Source organism: Uloborus diversus, unplaced genomic scaffold (assembly GCF_026930045.1).
Source record: "Uloborus diversus isolate 005 unplaced genomic scaffold, Udiv.v.3.1 scaffold_1300, whole genome shotgun sequence".
NCBI lineage: Eukaryota > Metazoa > Arthropoda > Arachnida > Araneae > Uloboridae > Uloborus > Uloborus diversus.
This window is the reverse complement of record NW_026557989.1, coordinates 34,568-48,578: the sequence shown is the minus strand read 5'-3', so window position 1 is coordinate 48,578 and position 14,011 is coordinate 34,568. Positions and strand designations below refer to the sequence as shown.

General features: G+C 32.3%; 1 long non-coding RNA gene across 1 annotated transcript; it reads left to right on the top strand.

The window, feature by feature from the left end:
* The first annotated feature begins 3,094 nt into the window (after positions 1-3,094).
* LOC129232683 (uncharacterized) lies at positions 3,095-13,598 on the top strand. The gene is made up of 3 exons (XR_008581380.1): positions 3,095-3,192; positions 5,007-5,100; positions 13,386-13,598. It is a non-coding gene; the product is annotated as an uncharacterized LOC129232683 (long non-coding RNA).
* Positions 13,599-14,011: the final 413 nt, after the last annotated feature.

Below are 14,011 nucleotides of genomic sequence, written 5' to 3'. Positions count from 1 at the left end.
GAAAAACGCCATCTCCGTTCGGCCTAAGTTTAGACATGATTGGAAGCAAACATTTTGTCTATATCGATTTGTAGCTGGCACTGTTCATTATTCTGTCCCTGAAATGCAGAAACAACCCCAAAAATCTTTTTGGGCAGATACTTGGGTGCTTGATTAACATGGTGTGGACGAAGAGGTTCTTCTTTGCTCCTCCTCACGAACCTGGATTGAAATCCCTGAACCACAAAATGTGTTTCATCAGAAAAAAACCTTTTCCAAGTCCTCAGTCCATGTTTTATATTTCCGTGCCCATTCTAACCTTTTTTTCTTCATGCGAGGCGTGAGAAGCTGCTCCTTGTATGGTTGACGTGCTTTCCACCCACGTTCTAAAAAGCATTTAACACACTGCTAAAGGTGCAATGCCAACACCAGCTGCAACCATGGACTTGGACAGAGCAAAACTAGTTATTCTAGAATTCATAACACTCATTCGATGTATTCTTTTGTCGTCACGAGCCGAAGGTGATATTTTTCGGCCGCATTTTCCAATACGGTTGTTTCCAGCATTTCCTGTTGTCTTAAACCGCTGCCATATCTTCCTAACACATGATTTACTTACACCACATATTTTGCCTATTTCTTCTAACGTTTTAGAAGTATGTTCTCTAAGTGCAATCATATTAGCCCGTGTTTCAGGGCCGATATCCACGACTCTAATTACTCCCACAACCAGCGAGCAACAACACTGCCAACTTCCAGCCACTTGGCGGAAAAATTTATGTTCCTGCTACTTACCTGATGTGTACTAACAGCTACTAGTTTGACAATAACTGCCATTTGAACTCTGAGCTGAATTTGAGTGCTTGATCGTTCGCTTAGGTGTGATAAAGCGAAAAAAATAATATTTCCCAATTAATTGCCACAATACTGTATGTACACAATCCAAAGAAAGTGAATTGATCCTACACTTCTACTAGCTTCATGGCTTGCATAATAACTATTTTCAAGAGTTATCTTTTTTTTTCTTTTCCGTTATGAATGTACAGTAAAACCTGCAAGTTGACCACCTGTGTAAGTTGACCACTATTTTAAGGCATAGAATTAGATCTATAGCATATAATTCAACCTCTATAAGTTGACCACTAAAGTAGTGCACCACAAATGGTCAACTTACACAGGTTTCACTGTACAAATTTTCATATAAAAGCTTTGAATTAAAATGGAAAGAAGAAAAAATGTTTCAAAATTTTATTTACTCAACAAGTTTTATCTTTGCAAGGCGGAGCAGAAGACTTTTTATAACTGTAAAACTTACTGCTTATACTTATGAAAAGTTGTGTGGTTTATAGAGAATTCCATTATATAGGTCAGCGCTATTCAGGTATTCTACCCTAATATCTTCCGTGCAAAGTACGTCTACTGTGGATGAAATTTGATGTCCAAACCTCAAAAGGTCAGTTAAATATTCTTGAAGAGGGAAAAGGAACTTAAAATGAGGCATAATACAGTAGGCGTATTTTTTTGATGATACTATTTAGATTTTAGTGTAATCAGATTCAAAGGTCATTGGCACATGACTAAACAGAACTTCTGAGGTTTAAACATCAAATTTCATCACAGTTGAGATCTTCCAACTTAAAAATATGTCCTTGTCATTGCAACTAAATCTAGTCAACATTTTAGTGTCTTTGCTCATAATTTTGAGAGCATACTTCTCACAGAAGGTAATTTTTATTTTTGAAGTGAAAAAAGATTTAAAGCTTCAGTGTCCACGGGGATTGGTTCCTTTTGGCAGGTACGTATTACATTTCGCCTGAGGGGGGGACTCAAAACGAGTCTCCCTAGGTTCCATTTCTCCAAAAGCACCCCCCCCCCCCCCAAACAAAGTGAAAAACACCCACCTAAAAATTTCAACAATGCACTCTGTGCCCTCTGAGTTGATTAAAATGATAAGAAATAGGGATTTCTACATTATAATCATCACGAATAAAATAAATAGTGTCTATTCTCCTTCACAACACATTAGAAACGGAATTAACAGAAGCATTCTATGAATTGTAACGAAAGATTATCTGACACTAAATATTTTTTGGAATAAAAAGAAAACAATGACAGTTTTTTTTCAATAAAACGACAATCTTGAATCAATAAGCCTTGCGAGAAAATAGCAATAAAATTCATAAGAAAGTAAATAGTACAGTAAAACTTGAACTGAAAAAAAATCAAGGTTACCATCTTTTAAGTTTTATTATAATGATAAAAGAATAATTATAGAAATAAATGTAATACATACTAGAGAAGACACAACAGCAAATAATGATCTATAGCGCTCAAAGTTACTATCCCTAGTAGCACAAAAATATAGAACGACATAGGACCGACACAGATCGACGTTTTGAATCCCGATTCATAACGGATACAGTTTTTAAAATATAGAACTATGTCGAAGTATATTTTTTTCACTGGCTTTATATAAAAAGTGGTTTTTACTTCTTGTTTCGATTTTTTAAAAATAGTTAGCCATAATTAAAAGCGTTTATTTCGTAACTTTTCTTATAAATATGCAATTTAGGAGAAAAATAGAAAAATTTCGCGAACGTCGAAAAAAGTCGTTTACTGTCGAAAGAAAATATTGTCACACCGACATACTTCGACGTCAATCTATAAAAAAATCCCCATATGGTTTTCTAAACATAGATCTGTGCCAAAATATGTTTTTTTCGACATTTTTTAAAATTTCATATTTAAGCTGTTTTAAATCAAATGAGGAAAATAAATATACTTTTTTTTTGGCATATTTTCATTGGCATATTATTAAAAGAAAAAAAAAAAAAACTCTGAAGCTGCAGATATCGAAACAATCATTAAAAGAAATACCTCGAAGTTTTTACTGCTTATTTTCATCAATGTGTCATTTTATTATACGAAAATATAGCTATATTCTTATTTGTATAGAAATCAGTAGTAAATAGAAAAAATTGCAAACATCGAAAAACGTTTTTTGACCAATTTCGACGTGAATCTGTATAACTTCTGTATAACAAGACCAATTCCGGAACCGGATGTCACGTGATCATGATGACTTGTCGCTACTTCCATTTTGTATTTGTATGGCCGCAAACGGCATCACGGCATGGCAACTTTGGGAAAGAAACATCGCCATTGATAAATTGGATTCAGCATATTGAAACATCATAATGAACTACAATTTAAGTAAGTAACATTACAAGCAAAGTTACAAAATATAAAATGTTATGATTCTGTAGTTTTCGGCTGATTTTGTATTATTTACAACGCTATTTCTTCCTATTGTGAGTTGAGTATTTGGAATTGTGTGTTTTTCTTTAGTTGATCTTATTCCATGTTATTTTTATTTTCCAGCTTTTAAAAATTGAGGTAGCATTCCCCCCCCCCCCCCCCAATAATTTCAGTTATTTTCTTACCCCTTCAAATTTTAATTTAGTACACTTGCTTTGATATTTGTTTTTTGTTTTATTGTTTACGGTTGAGATAATTATATTTATTTGGTAATGTTTGCATAAGATTTGTTAGCAAATAATGTACAAATAATATTATTTCCTATGCATCTAAGATGGTTTTATGTTCAAACTATTTTGGTCCTGTAAGTATTTTTGAAGTACTTTGTTCAAATGCATTTTCTTGATTAGCGTTTTAAGATGCAAATAAGTTTTGCAGACTCTCCTTTCTACTTAGGATTAGGAATTAGTTTCTCAGTTTCATCTTAATCCAATGCATTTTATATTGATATGGGGTGGATGAAATAATTTTTTTACTAAATGAGGAAAAGGATTTCACTATTATTGAAAAAAATAAATAAATAAATAAATAAAAGATTGAAAGTGTGTTTACCTTTGCTGCTCAAAATTTTGCTTTTGTATTTCAGTGCAAGGTCTTTTAGGTTATGAACATTAAAAAATGTTTTCATAATTTTCTAGTTTCACTTATTTTGTGTAAAATTAGTTAATTTTGTTGATAATAGTGCATATTGTTCAGCGTTCAAAATTACGGCTGGTTCACTGGTCCCGGACCAGTGAAACCTGCCTCAGACTACAAAAAGGGACAAAAAAAAAAAAAAAAAACGGTGGTCCCTTGGCAATTTATGCTCACACTTTGCTAAAAAAAATTCAAAAGCATAAGCCTGGTTGATGCCTGAACTAATTATTAGCTAAACCATTCATTGACTTTTTTTTTTTCAAACCGCTGTACATAATTTATATGAATCATCCACATTTTATTCAGCATTTGAAACTAAGTAAAAATAGCAAAATTAAATTATCAAATTTTTGGTAGCCCATTTTAAGGGTTGATTAATGAAATTAGTTTTCCGACTGTTTAAACTTGACTGTTTAAAAATTAAATGTTTATTGCCAAACAAATTTTGAATATAGTGCTTTATTTAATGTTAAATCAATTAGCTAAAAATAAAGAAAGTTATATTAAAACTAGTGGTACCCGGATGGCTATGCCAGTCGTAGAAAATTAAAAGGTCATTTGGTTCGCCTGTATATTTCAAATGATGGATGATTAATTCCTCGTTAATTGCTTGACACTTGGCACACATTGTTGGCATTTGTTTGTCCACGTTATTATAATTTGCTTGGTAAAATGCTCTTAAAATTGGAATAGAAAAAGAACAAAATCGAATTTTGAAAAAATTACTTTGAGGTGTTCGCCGAATTTCATGGAAATTGGCCAAACGGTCTAGGCGCTATGCGCCTAATAGACAGAGATTCAGATACAGACTTTCAGCTTCATTATTAGTAAAGATTACTTAATAAATGCAATCATAAAGCATAAATAATTTTACGTACAGACATATTTATTGGTTAAATTTAAAGCGGACCAATTATGTTGCTGTTGACTAGCCCGAAGGACCAGTAGGATTTTTTGCTGATTTCTAACTTTGATGTTTGTCTCATTTATGTAAAGTACCTACCCCCCTTTGTGTGTGTGTGTGTTTATGGATAGTTCTGTTGTTTGCATACTTTTTTTTTTATCTGTTACAGATTTGTTACTTAGTTAGTGCTTGGAAAATCTGCAGGAAAGTTATTGGGATATACTCAACAAGCAATAATGTTGCTGCAGACCCGGACAAAAATGGTAAGAACTCATATTATAGAAAATGTACAGTAGTCTCTGCCTTATATGATTGGGGTCAATGTTATCAATCCTTTATTGCTAGTATCAGAATCCCTCAGTCCCAATTTTCTCTATTCATTTGCATGTTAAAATCTCTTTTTGTTATCATGACATTTTTTAATGTTATCAGTTTTCAAATTCGATTCTTAACTATCAATGAACTACTCAAAAGAATCGTCTTGTATTTAAGTGCGCCAGTGTTTGTATTTCTGAGAATTCTCCCTATTAGAGACGTACCGAGTAGCACTTGTGCCGAGTACTCAACCTGTCACTACTTGGCTGAGTATCAAATATACTTTAAGAAGAACCATAGACAAACACATGATGAATTTTGAACTCATTGGAACTGTAGTATAGACCTCCATGTCCATATAACAGTTTTTAAAACAAAACTTCATCTGAAATTTAATTATGCATCATTTAAAAACTTTTGCTTGTGTCAAAAATTTTACAAAAATGTTATTTTTAAAATTAGAAGAAAGCAAATAAATAAAAGGTATGATTAATCAAGTTGGAATTAAAACAAATTATATCAACCTATAATAGTTCTAGTAGTGTTCCCGCTAGGCCGTTTTTGAAGGGCGCAGCGCCCTGCCCTTTTCCATATCAGCAGAATGCGCCCTGCCCTTCTTTGAGATCGCGAAATGCGCCCCGCCCTTTTCAAAAATAAGAAATTGCACCCTGTGTTTTTAAAAAGATGCCTCAACCATCTTTTCGACCTGCCGCGATATCGGGGCAATTTTATTTGTCCAGCGATCGTCTGCAAAAACGCTCATGTCTTATCCTTGTTCCCAGAATTTCACCCTGAAAACGGCCCCATAAGCAAAAGGGGAAGCAAATACCTAGGCAAAGAGGGGATGAGATTCTCAGAATTCAAACAGGCTTATCAGTAGAAAACAAAGGCATGTTCTTCCTTCTACTGAGGGTGGGTATTTGAAAGGGTGTGAGAAGGAGTAGGGTCCTCTGGGAAGGGAGAGATCTTTGTTTCATTCCTTCCCATTCTTGATCTTCTGAGAATCAACAATGAAAGGGAATAGTACATTTTCCTAAAATTTCAGCTCTTTGTGTTCGTTTTTCGTTTGCACGTGGAAATTAGGCCTAGCTAATTTTAGCGCATTGCTAGTGATTGGATAGCAATCTTTTCACATCTGTTTCTTGAAAGTTAACTTTCTGATTGTTTCCTAAGAAGAACATAGTACAAAGCTTACTGGGCTAAAATGCAAGGGTATTTTTTTAATATCTTAGATTTTTAACCCCCATCCCCAGCCTCCGTGTCCGTTTTTCGTTTGCAAGTGGAAATTAGGCCTTGGTAATTTTAGCGCATTGCTAGTGATTGTGTAGCAATCTTTTCACATCTGTTTCTTGAAAGTTAACTTTCTGATTGCTTCCTAAGAAGAACATAGTATAAAGCTTACTGGGCTAAAATGCAAGGGTATTTTTTTAATATCTTAGATTTTTAACCCCCATCCCCAGCCCCCCCCCCTAAAAAAACGGTTGAAATGGAAAAATTTCGCATTGACTGGGCGTTCATTCAATTCTTTCCTTTTTGCTAAGAATTTTTATTATCTTTCTATATGATTCATATAACAAATTATTTAAAACACTTATTGACACAATAAAAACCATACTTTTGACATACTTGTGCTTTTTTCTAACTAAAATGATCTTGCACTGTTTCTTTTTCCTTCATAAATATTATACAATTGATTTTTAAAAAAATCACAAAATTAAAATGCCGATATATTAAATTTTCACAAAAATTGTCTGAGATAAAAATCTTAGCTTGGCCCAAGCTGCTTATGTATTGCATTTAGGAGCGCATACATCTGCCAACACATTTGTGTTATGAATTTGAACAACACCAAGACTAGGAAATAGAGCTCAAATAAAGTCTTTTTAGTTTTGCAACTTGCTACCACTGCATTTTGAAGCACTGCACACAGTATTTTAAGTTAATTATTCTATTTGAAGTGTAGTATATTTAAAAAAGGAGAATTTACACTCATCATGATTTTGATGTCTACTAAAATACTCAATCGCACAATGCACATTACTAGCCACTTTCTTTGTTAGAAAAAGGAGATCAGTAATTAAACAATGTTCTCCTTAAATTGAAATTCAAAGGGTTTTGAAATGCCTAGAATTTTTTTTACTCTTATAGGTAGTTAAAATTATGGCCTGGAAAGTGTTGGAAAACACCCAAAGCCAAGTTTTAGCATTAGCTAAATGTTCCTATGGAGTGTGGAAAATGTGCTTAGCTTAGTTGGCATTTGTGTGTGTGGGGGGGGGGGGTGAGCTAACCCTATTCTGCAGACAAGTGCATTTTCTGGATGAAAATCATATTTAATACTAAAGTGAGTGGTGAGGGCGATCAAGGGGGGGGGGGGGGAGTGATCATGGTGCAGGCTAGACTGTTTGAATTTTGCAAGGTGTTTTAAGTGTTATTTCTCCTTTTATTTTTTTTGGGGGGGAGGGCGCTCAGTACTTTTTGAGTGGTGCATCATTGGTCTTGGGTGGGGGGAGGGGGGACACCGCATTGAAATAGTGCCCTTTTTTAAAAAAGTTCCCCTTTCAAAGGTCAGCACCCTGCCCTTTTTTTTCCTAGAGTGAACACTAGAAGTTCTAGTTGCCAAACGTAAATAATTTTTTAAAGCAAATAAAGTGTTAAAAGTACAAATGTGCAGAAATCCTGCAGACCCGTGCTTCTGTGTTGCAAGGAACGTCTTTTTCAGTGCATAAAGTGTGAGCTAATGAATGTAAAGACATCCTACAAAAATATCCGACTTTTGTCGGATATTTTTAACACATAAACTCGCATTTTGTGGATTAAAAGGCATTCCTTGTAATGCCAAAACACACGTCTACAGTATTCCTGCACATTTCTGCTTTTAATGTTTTATTTGCTTAAAAAAATGATTTATTTGCTTTTATTTTTAAACCAAAAGTATTTTCATATTTTCTATACTTGCCTTTTTTGTGTCTCATTTTTAATAAATAAGTTTTATTAACTTTGGTGACATTAAAATAAAGATTTACTTCATTGAAGCATAACAAACCTCATTATTCTCAAAATTTAAATTTGAGTTGTTAATTTGAATTGTAAATGATTGCACTATATTATCTGTTTGCACTTTTTTTTATTAATTGTCAACTCTATCTTGAACCAATATTCGATTTTTTTTTTACAACTACTCAGTATTAGCTGAGTATCTGAGCAAAATTTGGCTGAGTGCCGAGTAGTTACAGAGTACTCGGTACCTCTCTACTCCCTATTTAGTCTAAGGAAAGGAGGAATGTACCAAAGAGTAGACAATGACACAATTCCAGCAATTTGTAGAGATATGCGCACTTGAGGTTGTCTTAAGTCATTTGATATGATAGTACCTTTTCGAAACATTTGTTAGGTTTCTTTTAAATTAATTTCATTTCAAAATAATATCTGGCATAAATTGATAAATTTATAATTTCCTGATCCGCTTTTTCAGTGGTTGACTCAAAACACAAATTGGTCTGCTTTGCGGCCCTTCAAAAAATTTTGTCTCGCAAAAACAGGTTTAAACAAAATGTATACCCTAAAGTTAGACATTTCATAATATTTCTTATGTAGGAACCAGGGCTCAAATTATATTGCCCGACATGCACAAGGCATTTAAAAATTCCGATGGGGCATAAATCTTTTACTCTTCTTACATGCCTGGCCTGGCATGTAATTTTTGATCACATATTTTTTCCTTAACTTTATTATTTCGTATTTGATTGAAAAATTACCGTATCCTTACTTGGAGCTCAAAATTAATTTTAAGTCTGCTGTTTCTGGTTTGCGTGGAAGTGATCCTTCCCTTTATATAATTTAAATTTTGTTAAATTTAACGACGGCTTATTATGTACTATTTATTGAAACCATTTTTTAAAATTAATTTATATAAAAATAATTCGTCTGATTAATGCTGTACGACAAATTCAAATGCTTTTATTGATATACAATAAGGAAAACCGGGCATGTATTTTTTAGACAAACATGCCCGGCAAGGCATGTAAAATTTTAAAGATTTTTATAGCCGTGATAGAAGCAGCGCTTTCATCACTTTTACGCTCAATCAATTCCACTGAAAGCAAAAAGAAAAAAAAAAGTTAAAACACCTCTTGCTTCCTAGTCATTTTTAGCGAAGTCCTTCAGGCTAAAGGGATTTCAGATTGGATTTGGAACAGCGAAACAATGTATAAAATAAGACCTTTTTTTTTTCCACAAAATTTGGAGTTAAAAGAAAAACCAGAGTTGATTTATGTTATTGTTATCTATCGGTTTTTTTTATCAAAATCATTATGTCCCATACTGACCCATAAGGCAAAGATTACTGTAACTAGTTGTAAAAGAACTGTCGAAAAACTTAATGAGTGAAAACGACAGAACGTGTATAAAATACAAATAAAGTGTTAAAGAGTAATTAAAAAGTAGAGTAAAAAAGAAAGAATTTAAACTCTTTTTTAATACTTTATGCACGTTATGTCGTTTTTACATATACTGTAACTAGTAATTCAATAAAATAAATTTAGTGGAAACTTCAGTGCATGATTTTTTGAGGAAAAAGGTGTGGCTATTAGTGTGACCCCCTCCCTCGCAACTTATAAATGCAAATTTTTTTTCGTTAAATGAAGGGAACTTTGAAGCAGCTGAATGATACCAAGTAGAGGATTTAACATGTAGCAATTGCAAGGGACCAAACTAGGTTTGGGTTTTGGACTGTCCAAAACTGGTTTAGGACAGGACAGGTGGTTTTTACCATCCAAAAGTGTCTTAAACTGTCCTAAAGTATGTTTACGCAAACAGAGTGTAATCTAATCAGTTCATATTTACTTCAATCTTCGTAATGTAGAAATATAAATATAAGGGGCAGGGCTGGCAAGTTTTAGTTTACTTAAGGGTTGCATTTTTTAGTTTACTTAAACAAATATGATGATTAAGTAATTACTTGAACTATTAAATAGACATTTTTTGTTTTTACAGTTATAACCCGTTTCTGGCAGCAGAAAGCCAACTCTGCTTAGTAAGAATAATAAGTCACTGCCTTCAAGAAAATAAAATGGGGTTAATAGTACTGTCGGCTCTTGCTTAATCAAATATTGTCGGTTCCAAGAAATATTTTCCATTAAGTAGGGAAAATTTCCTTACCTTTCTAAATTGACAATGTAATAATAATTAATCAATAACTATATATAGGAAATAATGTCATTTGGTAAAAAGCTTTTGAAATAAGCTAAGTAAGCAACAAAATAGTTTCATAATTAGAAAAATATATTATAAGTACGTATTAAAATTATTAAAAGGTAACAACTTGAGAAATATGAAATTTATGTTTTGGCATCTTTTTTCAGTACACCATATTTTGAAAAATTCTGTGATATTGGATTCCTTGCTTGAGGTCTTTGGGATCACTTTTCTGAACTCCCTTTTTTACCTCCTTGTTCGCTTTGTTTTCCACTCAATACAGTATACTCTCGATGTCTTGATCTTCGATATCTCAAAGACCTTGATGTGACAAAATTATTTTCCCCCTCGATTTTGCGTATTTACCTGAGGTTATTTTTTATTATGTCGAAGACTTTTTAATCAAAACCTTGTAATGTTGAATATTTTTCAAACCCATTTATAATTTTTCCAGGAAACCAGTTTTTTGTCTCGAAGCAACTAGAGAAATGTTTCCAAAAATTTATCACACCCTTCATTTTTTTTTTTTTTTTTGGGGGGGGGAGGAGGAATGATTCCGTGAAGCCTATCTACTGTTGTTTTCATTCTAGAGCATAGCAGCATCAGAAAATGTAAGTCCTGAGAAACAGAGTTGAGTTTTGGACTGTCCAAAACTGGTTTAGGACAGAACCGGTGCTTTATACCGTCCAGAACTGTCAGAAATTGTTTTAAGCTGTCCAAAAGTATGCAAAAGCCAAAGTTGGGTCTAATTTAATCAATTTGTATTTACTGCAATATTTGTTATGCATAAATATAGATATTAATGAGGTTAATTAATGAGTATTTGATAATATTTTTCTCAAATGTTTGTTTTTAAAAATACTTTTAAATTGTCAATAACTCTATTACATAAAAATTTCCTTATGTAACAGTTGGTAGAATTATAAAAGGAAATTAACAATGCTACGAAGACAACTAAATTTAGTTCCATTTGTAACTCAAAGGAATGTTATTAAATGTGACATATTTAGGTGCCAAAAAAGCTTAATTTTTTCTGTTTTTTTTTTAAATCATGGATTAAAGATTAATAAATTAATGATTAAACATTTACATTTCAAAACTTGTGAATATTCTTTTTTTAGTTCATACTTTTGATGTATAATACATCCTGTAACTACAAAAAATTTTTTGCATTTAAGTCGATTATTGCACTAATATTTTGAACATTTTCTTTTGTACACATGCATAAATGTCAAAAAATTTGGTTTATGGCTAGGAAAAAAACATGCATACAAATTGAAATTTTTAATGAAGAATTGAATTTCTACGTAATTAGATTAAAATCAGCTGTATAAATACATATATATTTATACTTAAATGTTCACGTTGAATAAATATATTAAATAGTCGAAAAAAAAAAAACAATTTTGACACATTTTTTTCTGTCATATTTTCTCACAAAATATAGTTTCTCAGAAAATAATTTTGGACACTAGGGTTTTGAACAGGGCATTATAAACCTTGCCAACCCCACTTTCTTTTGCACATGTATCAACTAGGGAAATTTGATTACTTTATCAAAAAAAATAAACGAATGCATACAAATTAAAATTTTGATCAAGAATTCAATTTCTATGTAACTAGATTAAAATCAGCTGCATAAATAAGTTGAATGTTCACATTGAATTAATGTTCAATGTATAACATTACTTTGATACATTTTATTTTGTTTTTGATGTTTTGTCACAAACTACAATTTTTCTATAAATATAGTTTTGGACAGGATGGTAAAAACCAGGGTTTTTACTGTTGTCCAAAACCTTGCCAAGCCTGCTGAGAAGCCTAAAAAACGTACTTAAAACTTTTCACACCATTCGGTTGAACCTTTTGACTCTATTTTCACCTCCATAAAAAGGGGAGATGAACGGGAACCCCCTTTAGAGACACAAGGAATGGTGCAATCTTTTGTGCAACTTCTTTTGTATTGGGGCGTTCGAATCTCATTTGAAACCATTCTGCAATTTGGTAATCGAAATCTTTGCCAAGTTTAGTCGTGATAATTATTACGTTTTGCTACTTCACTAGAGCATTCTTTTTTTCTCTAATTTTGACTCATTTAAAAAATTTCAATTGTTATTCTTTTAAGACTTTTTTTTCAATACATATTTCCACTTATTTTTAGTGATCGTGACTGATTTTTAGAATAATATTATTTTATTATGGTTATGACCTTGTTATGTCGAAAACTACCTATATATATTTACTGTTCCTTCGATTTCGTGACATTAAGAACGTACTGTATTTATCAATTTATTACTGTCTGAAATGTGTATATTTCTTTTTGTTATTAAATTTTTCAGCTGCGCTTTTTTTTTTTTTTTTGTAATAGCAACGACAAAAGAAATTAGATGGATCAGAAGAGTTGTTTTGATGGAAAATGAATGCTTCCTGTCCTGTTGATAGCGAAAAATATTATTTTACATTTTTACATCAATAGCTGTTCTTAGCTTATATCTAGTCGATTCAAAATTTTTCTCAACAAAAATATTAACAAAAGCTGATCAATATTATTTGATTATTGGGGGAAATTATTCGATTAAGTGGGGATCTTTAACATTGCTTCTGTGGAGAAATATTCGGTACCAAGAGGTTTAGAGGTTTTATTCATATAAACAGGGTATTCATTCAACCGTTGCCTGATTAAGCAGGCTGACAATATTTTCTAGGTTTTTCACCACAGTTTCTACCTGCAAAAAACCTAGTTTTCCCCATGTCGTGGTAAAAACTAAACCCTGCAATATGTGTTGAAATTGCGAGTTCTATTCGGGAGGTTTGACTCCAAAACCCCTTGGCTGAGCCATTCATACTATTTCAAAGTAAAGTGCATTTTTTGCAATTTTAACATTACATTACTGGTACAATCAACATGACTAATTCAATTCTCCCCTGTGACTATCTAAAAACAGATTGTTCTTACTCGGTATACAGTCAAAAATTGATGGTTTATTATTTTGTACAGTAAAAAAATGTTTAATGTTTTTAATTCTTATATGTTTTTCAGCTTGTGCTCCCTATGCTATTTCAATACGTGAAAACAAGATTTGGTTAAGTATTCTGAAGTGTTCATGTGTGGAAAGGATTGAGTGCTGCGAACAATCCCAATGCTCTATGGTGAATGGATGATTAGATTTTGTTGCTCTGGTCTTTACCTGAGTGTGTTTAATTGACTTCATATATTTACAGCTGATGCAGTGTTTCCTGTATATACTATGTAAACCAGTTCTGTTTAATTTGTTTTTAATAAATATTTTAAGAAATAGTTTTGCTTCTACTCTTTATTTAGGCAAGATATTGTATTTTGCTACGAGTAGTCTGACTCTTGAATAACAACTTGATCCCCAAAAGCAGAGAAACTACTTAGTAATTTCATGCCTTGCATGAAAGAAAATCTAAGAGCCTTAACCTGCATTCCTTTGTTAATGCTTTTACAAATTGCTACTAAAAGGCATTGCTGAAAAAGTACAATTTCAGTTTTAAGGTTGTAGGCTCATGCTTAGAAAAACTTAAGTATACTCTTATTTTTCTGTTATTTCTACTGTTTTTACTGATGTGGTTATTGTTTTATTGAAGATGTCATTTATAGGTATATTATGGTGATTTATGTATAATTAGTAAAATATATTTAAT